At 44.6% G+C, this 18,786-nt stretch overlaps 1 protein-coding gene across 1 annotated transcript in view; it reads right to left on the bottom strand.

Annotated features, from left to right (window-relative positions):
* Positions 1-18,786, bottom strand: part of LOC111158815 (gamma-aminobutyric acid type A receptor rho2 subunit) — a 43,452-nt gene that overhangs the window by 11,780 nt on the left and 12,886 nt on the right. The window lies entirely within an intron of this gene.

The following is an 18,786-nucleotide window of genomic DNA, read 5'->3' as shown; positions in this document are numbered from 1 at the left end:
CCCCCAGTTTTTTAGATTTTATTTTTTTTTTTTAAAAGCTAGAATGGGGAAAACGAAAAACCTGTGTTTTCGAGCATATTAACACATGCTATTATACTCAGAGACAAAAAACTATATCTGAGAGAGTCAGGTGGCAGCAGCGCTGGGTTCCTGGGGTGAAGGCATTGTCTAGAGGCCTTCTCCACTGCACCTTGACCTCTGAATCCCAGCCAGAGAGTGCGGGACCAGACCATGCTGACCCACTGTGGTCTGAGCAGGGAGAATCTTAGCGTAGCCGAGGGAGTCTGGGTCTTAGGAATGAGAAGGTCTGGAACGCACTGAAACTTTGGTCATGGGCAGGGAAGGAGGATCAGGGACCTTAACATGGAGTAAGAACCAGAAGTCTCAGTCCTCAGTTCCAGCCCACACTGGGGGACCAGGGGTCCTCATGGACGCAGCCCAGGACATTGGTGGGCTCACCGACTCCTCCCAAATCTCCCTGTATACCTGCTAATACTTACAATCACACCATTAAAGATTTGGGTTTTTTACTGAGTCCAACAGAATGGAAGGATTTTATTGATTACCAGAGGGATGTAATGGCTATTTTCTGTGTTCTTAAACATCTAAGGAAATGAGTACAATGCTTTTTTTTGTTTTTCACTTTCCCCCTCTCAAATCAGGGTGTAAGCTGATCTTTTTATTTTCCCATGTTTTTCAACTGATGGCTTAGGTCAGGGCCCATGAGAAGTCCCTGTTCTAACAGCTGTGTTCTCTTCTTATTCTAGGCTGCGGGGTGCTTTGAAGGTGCCAGAAGTGGAATGTTCGGTGTGGAGAGGAGTCCCCCTCCTTAGGGCTGACTAGTCTCCCTTTCTCCCCCAGTGGGGCTTGCAACACGAGGGGGGTCTGCAGGCAGCCTGGTCAGGGTTCTCTCCTGGTACCCAGACCCTGCTCCCCTGTCCTGGGGCCACGTGCTCCCAGCACAGTGCTTGGGGAAGTGGGGCTGGTTAATTTCCTCATCCTGTGGACCCTCTGTTAGCCAGAGATGTTACAATGGCCCAGAGTCCGAACTGCTAACTTTGGTAGCCCTGTATTTCACGGGGGTGTGCTGTGCATGATCCACTCTGTTTTCCCCTCCTTTCCTTTCTCTAAAGTGCCACGTGATCTTCCACATCCAGTTGTCCCAAGAGCCAAAGGGGAAAAAAACAATACAACCATCACCTTCTTTGGACCTACCTCCCAGTGGCCTGGTTTTCAGATAATGGGCACAGTGTTTGAATAGGAGCTGGTTTTGGCAAAGGACGTGTTCAAGATAAACTATATCAGCTTGCTTCAAGTCTGAAACTGTGTCTCTCTGTTCTCAGGGCCTGGCCTGCTCTCCACAGCTCCAACTGCCCTTCTAAGAGAAATTTGATAACACCTGTGAGGGTGGCGTCAGTGCTCTGGAGGTCCTGCCCATGTGGGAGGGCAGGTCAATTTCTCCGGAGACCTGGATTGGTGGAGGTAAGCAATCTGTGTGTTCAGGAGGCTCAAGCTGCCTTCTGGGGGACTCACACCTCAAGTTTGAACAGAACCTATGCCCTGTCCTCCTTGGCTGAGTGCAGCGGGGTTGACCTTTGACCTTGACCTGCCCCACTGCCCAGGCTCTCCGGAACTCTTTATTCTGTGGCCTTTCCTAACCTGATTTTTGGGAGAAATTCTACCAAAGAACTGGTCTTTCTCCTTCTTCCCTGAACAATTTTACGTTTTGAGTAGGACTGGGTCCCCTAGGGTGTTAGAAAGAAAACAGTCTTTAACTAGACTAAGCAGGCATTCACGCCTTGGCCTCTTCACACCGCTGTGGGTTTTTCTGCTGTGAGAGAGAGATCTGGTAAACCAAACAGAAGTCACTGGTGGGATTGCAGGCAGTATAGCCAATGAGGTGACAAATTCAAGGCAGCTTAAGGGAAATACATGTGTAGCCAAGGATTTTCTTGGTTCCTAGCCTTTCTGTCATTATTTCTCCTCACAGGGCCCTAAGAAGCACATATTAGGAATTTATCCATTTTTAAAATCAAGATATATGTCATTTCTTCCCCACTGACTCCAAGAATGAATGTGAAACAGAATTTTCAGACAAACTAAAACAGAGAATAGGCCGACATGTGTCCTGCCCTAAATGAAGATGTTTTTCAAGCTGAAAAACAAAGGGAAAGATGGAAATGCAAGAATGAAAAAAGAAAAACAAAAATGACAAACATATGCATAATTCTAAGTAAACATTGGCTATACAAAACAATATTAATAGTGTATTGTGGGGATGAAAAACCTAAACAGAAATATAAGCAAAAATAACATTTAAATGAGGAGGGATATAAGCGGAGTGCAAATGTTATGAGATCTTTGTGTTGTCTTAGAGAACAGTTAAAGTAGCTAATTAACACGCTAGTATGATAAGCCAAGAGTTCATGTTGTTTTCCGGGGAGCCATGGACAAATAGCAAGAATATGTGTGTTCAGACTAAAATTGGAAAGCCTAAATAGGAAAAACAAAAGTAACCAATCCAAAAGAAAAGATGTAAGGAAAGAAAAAAAGAACGACACCGAATTGGTTGGACAATAAAAAAGACAGAGTAGGATGACAGATTTAAAACCAACATGTAAATTATTCCTAAATATAAATGGACCAAATGTTCCATTTAACAAACAAATATTGTTCAATTTGGTAATTCAGAAATGCTAAAAGTTTGTCAGACTGGATCAAGAAACAAACCAACTTTATGCCATTTGTAGAGATGCACTGAAAATATAAGATACAGGAAAGTTGAACATAAAAGGATGCAAATGATATCACATGCCAATACTAACCAAAAGAAAATGGGTATAGTTGTATTATATCAAATAAAGTAGACAAAGAGAGATAAAGAGGCTCATTTCGTAGTAACAAATGACTGAATTCACCAATAAAATATAAATATAAATTTGTGTGCATTTACTGATATAAACTCAAAAGGCAAAAATCAAAAGTGGACAGAATTGAAGGAGAAACAGGCAAATTTACATTCATAGTGGGAGATTTTAATCCTTCTTTCTCAGAATTTATAAAACAGGCCAAAAAATCCTATTAAGAACATATAAGATGAAAAATCAACAAACTTGACATAACAGACATGTTTAGGACAATGAGTGCAAAAATTATATAATAAAAATTCATTTCAAGCCTTTGTTGAACATCTACAAAAAATTTACCATATACAGTGTTAAAGGGCCTTTTTGACAAACTTTAAAGGACTGGAATTGATATAACTATGAATTCAATAAACATTAGAGATAAGCATCAAAACTAAAACTAGAAAATCTCCGTACATTTGGAAATTCAGCAACGTACTTCTGGAAAAACTCATGGGTCAGTGAAGGCATCATAATGAAAATTAGAAAATTCTAACAAAATGACTTAAAAAATAGTACATATCAAAATTCATGGAATGTAGGCCAAGCATTTCTTCTAGAGAAATTTATAACCTTAACCATCATCTCGGAAAGGAAGAAAAGCTTAAATTCAATTTACAAGGTAGGAAAAGAAAAACAAATTAAAGTAGATGGAAAGAAATAATAGAGATAAGTACAGAAAGCATTGATATAGAAAACAAACGTACAACTGAAAGGATAATTAAAGCCAGATATTGGTTCTTTGAAAAGACTGATAGAACCGATGGAACTCTAACAAGATTGATCTGGCAAAAAGGAAAGCAAAAATAACCACTATCAGGAATGAAAAAGCCATCACTGTATATGCTACAAACATAAAAAAATTAAAAGATGTTATTCTTTTTTTATTATTATTAATACATAATGTATTATTTGCCCCACAGATACAGGTCTGTGAATCATCAGGCTTACACAATTCACAGCACCATAGCACATACCCTCCCCAATGTCCATAACCCAGCCACCCCATCCCTACCTCTCTACCCTCTAGCAACCCTCAGTTTTTTTCATGAAATTAAGAGTCTTTTATGGTTTGTCTCCCTCCCGATCCCATCTTGTTCCATTTTTTCCTTCCCGACTCCCCACAACCCCCTACCCTGTCTCCCAAATTCCTCGTATCAGAGAGATCATATGGTAATTGTTAAAAGATGTTATTCTGAACAACTTTTTGCCAATAACCTTTAAAATTTAGATGTCATGAACAAATTCCCAGAGATATACAACGTATCAGTCAACACTGATAAGAGGAGAAATACAAACACCTGAAAAGTACTATAACTATTTTTTAAATGTTGCTTTTTTATTTTAAAAAATTTAATTTAAAAAATCTTTAACTTAAATTTTCCCACAAAGAAAATGATAGGTCCAGATGTCTTCACCAGCAAATTCTAGCAAAGGTTTAGATGGAAATAGTACCAGTCTTACGTAAATTCTTCTAGAGAATATCAAAAGAATATTTTAAAAAATCAAAATACATGTCAAAAGATACCAAGTTATTTTATGAAGTTAGCCTAAGAACTGCACAAGAAAGCAAAATTACAGGTCAATCTCACTCATGAACATAGAATCAACAATCCTAAACAGAATATTAAGCTGGATCCCATCCAGCAATATGTTTTTTTAAAAAAAGGTAAATCACTTCTAAATCAGGTTTATTCCAGGAATGCAAGGTTGTTTTAACAATTGAAAAATCAATCAAGGACTTTCCCGTTGAGTAATTGCAAGCTAAGGAATTCACAGTAATATTTCTACTGAAAACTACAAAGCTAGACAAAATATAAAAATTTCTTTCTGAAAACTTTGAAGTTAACAAGTTAAACCTGGATTAGGATGTAGGAGAGAAACAGAGGCCCAAGGAGACGGGTTCAAAATTTGGATCTACTTTTCTTGGGAGAATTTGCTAACTCGGGAAGCAAATGAGGAGCTGAAGGAAGCTCTTGATGGTTTCGGGAAGCTTCAGGGCTGGGATTAGAGACCAGGGCCCACCAAACAGGCTAACTCTGTATTAGGAAGCCTAAAAGTACACCCTAGCAATGAAGGTAGATAGGCCCTTGCAGGACGTGCAGCTCAACTTCAAATCACATCAGTCTCTACAAGAGGATTAGTTCTCTGGAGTGCTAGTAGCCTCAGGCAGCCCGGGCTATCAGTGCTATCAGGTACCTGGTAGAAATAAACAGAAATCCTCTCTGGAGGAAGATATCACCATGTGAGTTCTCCAGTTACTTCTATTCAAAATATTGTAAATATAATATATAGCTCATAATAAAGAAATAACCAGGCACACAAGAAAGTAAGACATGATAACCAGCAGAAAAAATAGAGAATAGGAACAAGGGGCTTTAGATATTGAAATAGCATAATATCTTAGTGTACTAAGTGCAAAGAGATAGTGAAATATCTTAGTGTACTAAGTGCAAAGAGATAATAAAAATTAAGATTGAGAATTTCTGCATAAAATTCTAAACCATAAAAATAGAATCAGGCACCTGGGTGGCGCAGTTGGTTAGGCTGCCAACTCTTGGTTTCCGCTCAGGTTGTGATCTCAGGGTCATGAGATCGAAATCCACACAAGGCTCATGCTTAACAGAGTCTGTGTAGGTTTCTCTCTTCCTTTCCTTCGGTCCCTGCCCCCCACACTCTCTCTTTCTCTCAAATAAATAAAAAAAATTAAATAAATAAATAAATCTTAAAAATAGAATCAATATAATTTTCCACATTAACAGAAAAAGCCTTTGCTAAAATCAGCGTCCATTTAGGACACTGAGGAATAGAGGGCTAGAAGGGAGCTTACTGAATTTGAAAAGTGATAGCTACCAAAAAATAGCTACAGTAAATATTATACTTATTTGTTTTTAAAGATTTTATTTATTTATTTGTCAGAGAGAGAGAGAGCACAAGCAGGGGGGCAGCAGGCAGAGGGAGAAGCAGGCTCCTTACTGAGCAGGGACCCTGATGAGGGACTCGATCCCAGGATCCTGGGATCATGACCTGAGCTGAAAGGAGATGCTTAACTGACTGAGCCACCTAGACATCCCTTATTTATTTATTTATTCTAGAGAGAAATAGAGACAGCACGAGCAGGGAGAGGAGGAGGGGGAGAGGGAGAAGCCGACCCTGGGCTGAGTGTGTAGCCCTACACAGGGCTCAATCTCACTACCCTGAGAGCATGACCTCAGCCAAAATTGAGTTAGTCGCCTAACCAACTGAGCGTCGGGCACCCAAGTAAATATCATACTTAAAGGTAAAGTGTTGTAAGATTTCTTTTCATATTGAGAATGCCTGTGAATGCCACTTCTATTCAGTATTATTTCGAAAAGTCTAGATAGTACAATAAGGAAGGAAATGAGAAAAATTATGACAACTGGAAAAAAAGAAACAAAAATAAGATTGGGTATATAATTTTTTAATTAGCAGATCAACTACTAGAAATTAATAAGGGATTTTAATAGGACATTGAATACAAAGTCAATATATAAAAATCAAAGTTAGAAAAGGAAATTTTTGCAAAAATGCTTTTAATCATAACATCAAATATGCCTAGGAATAAGTACCTAATATAAATCTAACAAAATATCCGGATGTCCTCTATGAAGTAAACTATGAAATATTACTGAAAGAAATTAAAGACCTACATAAATGGGAAAATAGATCCTGTTCCTGTATTGGGCGATTCAATCTTGTAAAAATCTGAGTGATCCCATATTGGTCTATAGACTCAGTGCAATTCTAATCAAGATCTCATTATTTTCGTATGGAACTTGACAAAATGATCATTAGGAAATTCAAAGCAGTCCATCCTGAAGAAAAACAGGGTGGGAGGATGTGCTTTATCAGATATCAAAATTCATTATAGAACTACAGTAAACAGGAGGTGAGGGACTGGCATAAAAATGGACAAACTGACAAATGGAACAGAGTAGAGAGTCCAGAAACAGACACACATATTTAAGGACATTGACTTATTATAAAGATGTCACTACAGGTCATTGGAGAAGGAATAGTATTTTTAAAAACTAATGCTGGGACAATTGGCAATATATATGCAAACCACACAATATGCAGAATAACTCCAAGTGGATTATAGATATGAAATGTGAGTTTCACAAAGGTGAAAAGCAAAACAATGAGCTCCAGAAGGTAACAGAGGGGAATATAGTCTTACCTCAGGAGAGCAATATTGGGACACAAAAAGCACTAACCATAAGAAAAGATCAATAGATTTACACTGAAATTAAGATTACCTAGCAAAGCGAATTATTTTGTGTTAGAAGTCAGGATAATGGTTGCCCATGATAGAAGAATAATGACAGGGCGAGGAGACTTCTGGAAATAACTGTTTCTTCATCTACATGCTTAGTAATGAAAGTGTTCACTTTTTGAGATTTTACTAAGCTGTACACTTACGATTTGTGTATTTTTTCTGTATACGTGTTACAATTCTATAAAAAACTTTTCACTGAGGGGCACCTGGGTGGCTCAGTCGGTTAACCATCTGCCTTTGGCTCAGGTCATGATCCCAGGGTCCTGGGATGGAGCCCTGCGTTGGGCTCCCTGCTCAGCAGGGTGTCTGCTTCTCTCTCTCCCTCTGCCACTCCTCCTACTTATGTTCTCTCGTTCTCTCTCTCTCTGTCAAATAAATCAACAAAATCTTAAAAAATTTTTTCCAGTGAAGAAATCAAGAATTCCTATTTACAAAAAATACCACAGGCAAAGAGCTCATATGTGGAATATATATATAATTCCTAAGAGTCCCATTAAGAAAACATCATACAACCCGATACAAAAACAGGCAAGAGATTTGAATAAGCATTTCCAAAAAAAGAGGAAATAAACAATAGACATATAAAAGAGACATAACTTCACTTGAAACACAAGATATTACTAGTCCAATTGACCAGAGTCTCCGCTTAAACCCCACCTTTCTTCTAGGAGGATTTCCCCGACCCCCTAAGTGAGGTTGCTGAAACACAGTGTCCTGTTCTTTTCCTACCAGAACACTCATCTACTTTCCCCATCAACCTGTGGAGAGGAGGGTTGTCTTTCTGCTTTGTCAGCTTGAAAATCTGCACTGGAGAAAGCATCTGAAGCCCCCACCACCGCCCTGCCCCCCCCACACACTTTAGAGGAGGGTGGGGTAGTTAGCATGACAATAGACAAGAAGACCTCAGGATAATGGCAGAGGTTCCTCTGAAAATGTGGAAGCAGAGCAAGAGAGTGGGGTGGGGGGTGGGGGGTGATGTTGCCGGCTTTCTGGTCCCACAGGTGGAGAAGAAAGTGGTCATTTACCAACTTGGGTTAAGGAAGCAGGTCCCTGAGTCCCCACTCCCATCTGCTCCAACCAGTGCATCAGTGGGTTGAGAAACCTCTCCTGTAGGAATGACTAAGGTAAGAATGGGGAAGAGAAGCCCAAGAAAGCCACTTGACCCTCCTAAGGGCCAGAAGACAGACCAGGCTCCGGAGCCGGATAGAGGGCCATTTCTCTGTCCCTCTGGTCCCCCACCTGGCCTTGTGTTCCCTCTTTTGCCCTCCCTAGGTATCCTTCATTCCAGCTCCCAGCTGCCCTGGCCTGCTTTGCTCATGTCTGTGCTTTGTTGCTCCCCATTGATGTCATCGGGTGGAGATCATCTGTACAAGGCAGGCAGGGGTAGTTATCCTGAGCTCCATGGGACCTCCAAGGATTCTGCGAACCTCCTGGCGTCACATATAAAAGTGTGTGTGTGTGCACGTGTGTGTTTGTGTGTGTGTGTGTGACAGAGAGATTATCACTATTCTGGCAAAAAAACAGATTTTCAAAGGACTCTGTGATTCCAAAATGTCAAAAATTAAGTCCGTTGTGGTAGATCACCAGGAGCTGAGTTTTGGCTCTATCATTTACTAGCAGTGTCACCTTGGGCATACATAAGTTCTCTGTGCCTCAGTTTCCTTACCTGTAAAATAGGTATAATATATTCCAACCTCATATTGTTGTCATGAGGACTGACTGTGTTAATCTGCGCAAAGCCCCTGTGAGGTTTGGCATATAAGATATTCTATAAAGAGTTATATTATCACTGTCATTATTACAGGGGCTTATCTTACCTAGAAGGTGGAGCCTGAAAGTTACTGGTGGCTATTTCCCTCAGCATTCACAGAACAGAGAGCCTGGCCTGAAGGAGGCTTAATACACATGGGGACAGAAATGACCGCCACGCTCCTAGCACGGGTGTTGTCACTGAGGGGCCATGCCGCAGATCCAGCTCCCCAGGGAAATTACAGGTGCCCTGGGTCCTCCGCCCGCCACACCAGCATAACCACGCACTGTTCCAGGACCCCCGGCGGCCGGACTCGCCTCCTGGACTGTCACCCAGCCTGAGCTACAGGAGAAGCACAGCCTCACTCACCACCAGCAGTGTGAGCGGAAGGTGCCACAGAGTGAAACGGGGAAGCCGGCAACAGAAAAATCTCTGCGGGCCGCACTTGAAGAAGGGCTGGCAATGATTAGCTGTGCGTGCTCCCCGTTCCTAAGGAGTTACGACTTGCCATGCTAAAGGGAGAGAAGAACACCTCAACGTTTGTCCAAAGAGATGTTGTGATCAGTAGTGGATTAATGAGACTTGTCTGGCAGTATCTTTTCAAAAAATTAATTTTAAAATTATGTCCAATATAGTGTTCTATTACTTTCAGGTGTCCAATATAGTCTTTCCACACTTCCGTATGTTACTCAGTGCTCATCATGATAGTGCACTCTGTACCCCTGGTCACCTATTTCACCCACTCCCCCACCCATCGCCCCCATGGTAACCATCCCTTTGTTCTCTAGAGTTAAGAGTGTCTTTTTAAAATTTTTCTCTTTTTTTCCCTTTGTTCATTTGTTTTTTTTTTTAATTTCACATATCAGTAAAGTAATATGGTATTTGTCTTTCTCTGATTTATTTCGCCAAGCATGATATTCTCTAGATCCATCCATGTTGTTGCGAATGGCCAGATTTCATTCTTTTTTATGGCTCAGTAATATTCCATTCCGGCTTCATCCATTCCTCTATCAGTGGACATTTGGGCCGCTTCCATTTTTTGGCTATTGTAAACCAGGCTGCAATAACATAGGGGTGCATATAGCTTTTTGAATTAGTGTTTTCAATTTTGTTAGGTAAATACCCAGTACTGGAATTACTGGATCACATAATAATTCTATTTTTAATTTTTTGAAGAACCTTCATAGTATTTTCCAAAGTTTGCATTCCTACCAACAGTACACAAGGGTCCCTTTTTACCCACATCCTCACCAACACTTGCTTCTTGTGTTGTTGATTTTAGCTGTTCTGACTGGTGTGAGGTAACACTCATAGTGTGATTTGCATTCCCCTGGTGACGAGTGATATTGAGCATCTTTTCGTGTATCTGTTGGCCATCTGTACGTCTTCTTTGTAGAAATATCTGTTCATGTCTTCTGTCATCTGGCAGTATCTTTTCAAAGATACTGTCTTTCCAAAGCCCCTTTTTATAACAAAATTTTCTCAAACTTGTAGTAAAATGAATTGAAACAAAAAACAAGACCTTAATAATGATTCTTCATTATTCTTCTTACTTCGATGTTTCGGGTGTCACAATCTTCCACAGATCCATTGCAGCTTACTCTCAACAAGACCTTCCATGTATGTGAGCTTTCTAAAGTCTCCACACCTTCACCGACTGCCTGTTCATCCTTTCAAACCTGCATTGCCCATTGCACGTCCTTTAGACCGTGCCCTGGGGGGTGCAGTTGGGAGTACGGAGACCAAGAAGACAAAGTGGCTTTCTCCAGGTGACTAAAATCCGCTAAGGGGACAACGTGCTCTGTTTCAGGACACATCACAAAAGTGATATAATAGAAGCATCTGGGAGATACTACAGGAGGAAAGCTCTATTAATTCTAACCAAAGGCACTGTAGAGAATTTTACAGAAGAGACAACTTCTGATTAATTCTGACAGGGGGCACTGGAGAAAGTGTCACCATAGAGACTGTGTTTGGGCTGGGCTTTAAAGCAGTGGTTACTTCTAACAAGTAGCGAAGGGAAGAAGGGCATTTCCGGTTGTATGAACAGTGTCAGGAGGTGTGAGGGGGAGCGAGGTAGATAATTAACCCACCACTTCTCAGATGTGAAAAAAAAAAAAAGGCAGCTTCTCTGATCTTTCTTACAAAAGCTTATGCTTCAAAGTCTGAAAAATTTTCAATTACCAACTAACAGCAGCTGAGTCTAGTCTGATTTTTAAGGTGTTTCTGATTTCCTCTCACCTTGGGTGACCTTGCAGCCTGGAGGAGAAAAGGGCCCTCGCGTCCATGCTGGCTGGCCTCTGCCATGAAGTATGTGGCCTGGACCGACCCGCGGACTGGCGTCTGCTGAGATGGAACAGACTTCACGGGTCTTTTGACAAATCCACAGTCCTGGCTTTTGTCTCCATAGCAAAATCCTCCCACCCGGTGGCCCCTGTGGGCAGACCTGAAGCCTGTGCTGGTCTGCTGGTCACTTCAGCATTCTGAATCAACTCACTAAGACCGCAAACACACACACACACACACACACACACACACACGCATGCACGCATGCACCCTCTCTCATGTTATCCCAGGGCAGTGAGCCATCAGCCTCCCTCCCCTACCACATCCAACATAGTTCTTGGGTTCCCTCAGAAAGACAGACTGGCACTCAGATGATGAAAAAACTCCATGCTGTACAGTTCCAAAGAGGGACCAGGTTATTTCACAGCGTGTCATATGCTGTTGGATTCCATTTATAGGGCACTCAGGAATGAGCAAAACTAATTCATGTGACAGAGGGCAGCATAACAGTTATCCTTGGGAGACACCATCTGGAAGGGGGTATGAGGGAGCCATTTGAGGAGCTGAAAATGTTCTATATCTTGATCTAGGTCATGTTTTTAAGGATAAATATTCACATATGTAAAAATTCTAGCTATATATGAGATTTACGCACTTCACCTTACATACGTTTGGGGTAGGCAGAATAATGCCTCCCCCGGAGATGTTTCTATCCTAACCCACAGAACCTGTGAATTTGTTAGGCACCACATGGCAAAGGGGAATGAAGGCAGCAAATAGAACTTAGGATGCCAATCAGCTGTCCTTAAAACAGGAAAAGCAGCCTTGATTATCCAGGCCGACCCAATGGAATCACAAGTGTCCTTAAATGTGGAAATAAGAGACAGAAGGGATCAGAGTGATGCAATATTTGAGGAACTCCCCCCACTGCTGCTGGCTTTAAAGACAGGGAAAAAGCCAGCAGCCAAGGAATCTGGGCAGCCTCTAGAAGCCAGAAAGGGAGAGAAAACAGATTCTTTCCGGAATTCCAGAAAGGAGCACAGCCCCGCTGACACTGTGAGTTTACCCCAGTAAACAGTTTACCCATTTCGGACTTCTGACCAATAGAACTATAGATAATAGATCTGTGCGGGCTTAAATCTCTAAATGTGTGGTAATCTGTTCAAGACCTACAGAGCACGAACGCAGTGCTCACTTCAAGAAAATATTTTTTTAGCGGCAAAGAGAGAGTGTCCTAGGTGGACAGGGGAGAGTGCAGCTGTCCCTGCGTAAATGGTGAAGAACGTGCCCGTGGGCTACCTCAGTACGTACAAGGTACTTTCCACCGCTGACTCACCGAGGAAACAGCCTCGACCCCCTGTCCTTTGTGGAAATGTTTGCCTGTGAGCAGTCTTGTCCTTTTCCCCAGACTCTCTGCTTAACTGTCTTGGGGAAACTCCTCAGATAATCATCACTGAGAAAGGTCAGAAGGGCCTGTGCAGATGCTGGGTGGGCAGAGACCCCAAGGAAGGAGGTGCTTGCTGTGGACTGAGTGTCTCCTCCCCCACCCCCCGAATTCATATGGTGAAGCCTAGTTAGTTCCCATGTGATGGTGTTAGGAGGTTGGGGCCTTCAGGAGGTGAGTAGGACAACATGCGGTTGTGGAGCCTCCACAAATAGGACTTGTAAGAAGAGACAAGAGAGCTTGCTTCTCTCTCACTTAACCCTGTGAGGATGCAGCGAGGCGGTGGCCATCTGCAAACCAGGAAGAGAACTCTCCCCAGGAACCGCATCGATGGCACCCTGATCTCAGACCTCCAGCCTCCAGGACAGTGAGAAATAATCTTCTGTTGTTTAAGCTGCCCTGTCTATGGTATTTTGTGAAAGCAGGATTTTTGGTGTTAGGACTTTAGGATCTAGGCTGGACTGGGTCAGGACCCTACTACCTCGGCTAGCAGCAACAGCCTCACCAGGCAGATGTTTGCAATACGATTCTAGAGTCCTACCCCGGGGCTCCTGAGCCAGGGGCTCTGGGTTGGGGCCCAGGAGTTTGGGTTTTCATAAGCACTGTGGTAATGCTGACCCACACTCAAGGGTGAGAACCTCCGGATGGCTGACCTGTAAGGAGACTTCCAAAGTGAGATTTTACTATTTCCCATGCCCTAATGGCCACTTTCTTCTTGTTGGCTACCCGTCTCCACCAGCTGTCTCCACCTCCTCCCTGTCCTCCCCTCCTGACCTTGCTGAGTCACTGAGTCTAGGAGTCTTCCTTGGGCCCAGGCCTTCTTGTTGACACCCGTCCCTCTGTAGTCTCTGCCACAAAGCTCCTCCCTGCAGATGCGAGATCTTTCCCTCAACCAACTGTCCCCTGAAACCCCACACCAACTCTCATTGTCCCCCTGAGTCCCATCTCCGACCCAAACTCAAGAGCCTGATTGTTGTCAAAGATTAAAAGAGCCACCAGAGGGTGCCTGGTGGCTCAGTGGGTTAAGCCTCTGCCTTTGGCTTAGGTCATGATCTCAGGGTCCTGGGATCGAGTCCTGCATCGGGCTCTCTGCTCAGCAAGGAGCCTGCTTCCTCCTCTCTCTCTCTGCCTGCCTCTCTGCCTACTAGTGATTTCTGACTGCCAAATAAATAAATAAATAAATTTTTTAAATAAAAAAATAAATAATAAATAAATAAAAGAGCCATCAGAAAGGATGAATATCCAACATGTCTATCAACATGGACGAGACTGGGGGAGATTAAGCTGAGTGAAATAAGTCAAGCAGAGAAAGTCAATTATCATATGGTTTCACTTACTTGTGGAGCATAAGGAATTGCATGGAGGACATTAAGAGAAGGAAGGGAAAAATGAAAGGGGGAAAATCGGAGTGGGAGACAAAAATCATGAAAGTCTGTGGATTCTGAGAAACAAACTGAGGGTTTTAAAGGGAAGGGGAGTTGGGGGATGGGTTGGCCCGATGATGGGTATTAAGGAGGGCACAGATTGCATGGAACACCGAGTGTTATACGCAAACAATGAATCTTGGAACACTACGTCAAAACTAATGATGTACTGTATGGCGACTAACATAACATAACAACAACAACAAAAAAAGATTAAAAGAGGTCTCCACTAGATATCTAACAATTTCTTAAATTTAACATCCCCAGACAGACTCGTTAATGGGGCCCAGCATCCTGTCCTTTTAGAGCTCAGTGACCTTGTTGTTTACCTGGTCTCTCAGGTGGGGTCAAGGGAGGGAAGGAGTGAGATTGGCCCAAGGGGGATTGCAGGGGAGGGGCTCTTTGGGGGAGAGACCAGAAAGGAAAGATTAATTTCAGAGGAAGGAGTGAGTAGGAGCACAGCATGGGTGGCAAGTTAGGGTTTATGCTCCAGAAGGGAAGGGCCAAGAGCACTAAGGAGGGATCAGAGGGGTCTCCTCCAAGGACAATAGCTCCTGGGGAAAAAGCTGCAGGAGCCCCAGGAGCCAGCTTTCTCCCTAGCTTCAGCTCCCCAACCTCAAATGTAACTGTGAAGTGCTAGACCACCCCATGTGGGAAAAGGAGGAGGAAGAGCTTGGGAGATCCAAGAACCACTCAACAGGAGGCCACAGCTTCAAAGAGAGCCAGGACTTTGCCTTACGTTGGCTCCATGGACCTCAGCAGGGTCAGGTGAGTAGCAGTTGAGGCCTTGGTGGCCAGACTCCTGGAGCTTAGAAGTCCAGGGTTGAATCCCTGCTAGAGAGGAGGCCACAGAGCACGTGGAGAGCCCTGGGGCACTCGCAGGTCTGGGCACCCCAAACACAGAGGATGTCTTATATGGGAGTGGTTCTAAAGTATCATCCCAGGTGAAAAGCATCAGAATTACCTTAGAAACTTCCTTGGGGGGTGCCTGGGTGGCTCAGCTGGTTAAGCATCTCTCTTTGGCTAGGGTCATGATGGGATTGAGTCCCATATCAGGCTCCCTGCTCAGCAGGAAGCCTGCTTCTCCCTCTCCTCCCGGCTCATGTTCTCTGTCACTATCTCTGTCTCTCTCAAATAACTAAATTAAAAAAAAAAATCTTAAAAGAAAAGAAAAGAAACTTCCTTAGGAAGGCATCACATTAGAGACTGTCCAACCTGAGAAGTAACCAGGCAGTAACATTGCAAAGTGATGCGGCAATTTTGATATCAAGATATGACAAGAAATACAGATTTGGTCTTCTTCCCCAGTTCCTGGCACAGAACTTTAAAAACCTTTGTAAGTTCCTGAGCGATAGGGGTGAGAAGAGTATCTTTTTTATTCATAACAGACTTCCAGCAAACATTTCTGAGTTTAGGCTAGTGAGGAGATAGCTCAGGATGGGGGCTGCTTATCAGGGGAAGCAACGATGTGATCAGAGGGTTGGAACTTCCAGCTGCTGCCCCATGCCCCAACCTCTGGGGAGAGGGGGGACTGGAGGTTGAGGTGACCACCAATAGCCAAGGATTTCATCAAGTATGCATGTGTAAAGGAACCTCTATAAAATCCTAACGACAGGGTTTGGTGAGCTTCCAGGCTGGCCAACACATCCACGTGCAGGGAAGGTGGGAGACTCCGGCTCCACGAGACAGAGCACCTGTGCTCAGCACGCTTCAGTTCTCGCCCTGCGGACCTCCTCATCTGGCTGCTCACCTGTCTCTTTCATAATACGCTGTATAATAAATCAGTAACAGCAAGCAAGTATTTCCCTGAGTTCTATGCGCCATTATAGCCGATTACTGAACCTGCAGAGGGGGGTGGTGGAAACCCCTGATTTTGTAACCAAGTCAGACTTGCACAGTGACTCGGGAACCCACTACTTGCTTTTGGTGTCTGAAGTGGAGGGGCAGTCTGGCGAGTGAAAGAAGGAATCTGCGATTCTTTCAAAGCAGAAAGAGCTAGCGTTCAAAATAGCTGAGAGATGGCACGTGTTAGAAGAAAGGAATTAAACAGGGTTCTAGATGTGGACAGGCTGTTGATGAAGCAGGACAGCATGGAGCAGGGGCGACGTGGACAGATAGACGCTCACAGGTGGGAACAGGATGTGTCGGGACTGAGAGCCTTCTAGGAGGGAAGAGTCGTGGTTAGGGGTAGGGGGAGACGGGAATGAGCTGGGCTGGACTGTGGAGTCCTCTGGAGCTAACAGGGAGAAGCAGGGGCTGCATTTCCTCTTGAAGAGTATGGGAAGCCTGCCCCTTGTGAGGAACAGCACAGGGAAGAAAGGTTTCCAGAAGGTGAACCTGGCCATGGGGATGGAGAGGGGGTGGGGGAGGCGGCATGAGGTGATGAGTCAGGATTGCACTAGGCAGTGCTTCTAAACTTCTTATCTTTATTGCCCCTAAAGAGAAAATTCTAATGGAATTTAAGGTTATCAGAATTTAAATTTAAATTTAAATGAAATACTAAGAGAAAAGACTTTGTCGGGGAGGACTGAGCTTGGAGGGCCACAAACCACTGTAAGCTGTGTCTTTTTCACCCTCCAAGAGCATGTTGAGAATGTGTGGTGTAAGGGGGTGAGGCCTGGGAAAGTGGGAGCAGATCTGACTGACCATTTGATGGATGAATTGATTCAAGCTGGTTGACTGGGAAGGGGAGGAGAGCAAACTCAGGAAGGGCTCCTGACCTTCCAGCCCAAATCGCCTGAGAAAGAGCTGACAGAAAATAGGCAGGTTCACGAAGTGAAGGCTGGAAGCATTGGGGTTTGCCATTATCACATGAGCCCACGCCGCCTGCCTTCCTTCCCGAATTCAGTCCTTTGCTGTGTGAGATTAGCACTGGAAGGTGTTCTCCTGTGTTCTAGAAGCTGATGTGGGAAAGGTGCTATTGGCCTAGACAGTGCCCCAACCTGCCCTGTCACAGGCTGGGTTCAGTCCCTCAGTCTCTCTGTGTCACTCAATCTCAACCCACCCAACGCTGACCTGTGGGTTTGCCCCTCCAGGCCCACTCTCCTCCCTGCCTGGTGCTGGGGAGCTGACATCTGTGGACAGCAACAGCACTCGCAGGCCCACCTACAGGCAAGAGTACAACCAGAGACCCAGACGCCATATTGCTTGAATATCTGAAGGTTGTAAATCAAGCTAAAGTATGGCACCATGACATAGAGCCTATCCTACCTCGTTGACAAATACACCTTCCCAACAAACCCAAAGGCCAAGTCCAACTTCAGAACTCTTATACTCCTCAGAGTTCCAGGCTTGCACATGGCAGAGCAGGGAGAGGGGGCCTGAGCCTCTGAGCTTTCTTTCCCTCCCCCCTCAGCAGCACCCTGCATGCAGAAGAGCCTCTTTTTTTTTTTTTTCTTTTTTAAATATTTTATTTATTTGACAGGGAGAGAGACAGTTAGAGAGGGAACACAAGCAAGGAGTGCGAGAGGGAGAAGCAAGCTTCTCACTGAGCAGAGAGCCCTATGCAGGGCTCGATCCTAGGACCCTGAGATCATGACATGAGCCTAAGGTAGATGCTTAACAACCGAGCCACCCAGGAGCCCCCAGAAGAGCCTCTCACGCATGCATGTGGACCCCCCACCCACGTGTACTGAGCTCCATCCCACCCCCTTCCAACACGGCTCTGCCACCTCTCAGAAGGGGTTGCACACATGGGTGATGCAGTCCCCTTCAGGGCTTGTTTAGGGAAGAGGCCGACGCAGCTCCTGAAAACAAGGTCAAGGTAGTGTGGACAGGTGAGTCCAAGCTCCTGTGCTCAGATGTGGCCGGGAGGGAGACCCCACGTGAGCACAGCCTCTTGGCCCTACAGCCTGGGGAGGGGTTTGGCCAGAGCAGGGCCCGTTGCCTGGGCCTAAGGCCGCTGCTGACAACAACGGGTCAACTCCTGCCTCCTCTTACCCTTCAGGCCTCAGCCCGGTAATGGCTCCACTCCCAGCACATTACCCTCTCTCCCCTCCCCACTCTGAGCCACCCATCTCTTCCTGGCGGTTACTCTGTCTTCTCCCAATGGCTTTTCCCTGATGCCGCATCTCAGTGAATGGCCTCCCCCCTGGCAGATGCTTAGGTGTCCCTGGTTCCCTGATGGCCTCGGAGACTGGCTCCCTTCTCAGCATCTCTCAGACCCCTCCATTCTCTCCAGGGCCTTAGCTTAATCTCTCATGGGCTCTGTTCTGGACTGGAAGTGGCCCGTCAGTGGACAGTATCCATTTTAACTGTTCCAGCATCCTCCCACAAGCCCTCAGTGAGCCTCCTAAAACACACGTCCTCCCAGAGCTGCCCCTGCCCAGCCAGGCTGATCTCTCTGTGTTCCACCTCTCTCTCTCTCAATCTCTCTCTCTCTCTCTCTCTCTCTCTCACACACACACACACACACACACACACACATACACATGATAGAGTCCAGCCATGAGGAGCTGCTCATATTCCCTGACACACTTCATCTTTACCCAAGAGCACCTTTCTCCCTGGCTTGTCCTTTGTCCTCTTTTTCCCGCCGACTGGGCTCACCCACTAAGCATCTTCCCAGGTTCATGGCAAGCATCGCCACCTGAGGGAAGTCATCTCCAGTCCTCTTTCTCACCGTTCCCTCAGTCCCCCTACTCCATCGGAAGAGACGTCCTACATTGCTCCATCAT

The sequence above is a fragment of the Enhydra lutris genome, unplaced genomic scaffold, assembly GCF_002288905.1.
Source record: "Enhydra lutris kenyoni isolate GAN:26980312 unplaced genomic scaffold, ASM228890v2 scaffoldscaffold63, whole genome shotgun sequence".
Lineage (NCBI taxonomy): Eukaryota > Metazoa > Chordata > Mammalia > Carnivora > Mustelidae > Enhydra > Enhydra lutris.
The sequence above is the reverse complement of the archived record's forward strand: the minus strand, read 5'-3'. Positions and strand labels throughout refer to the sequence as shown.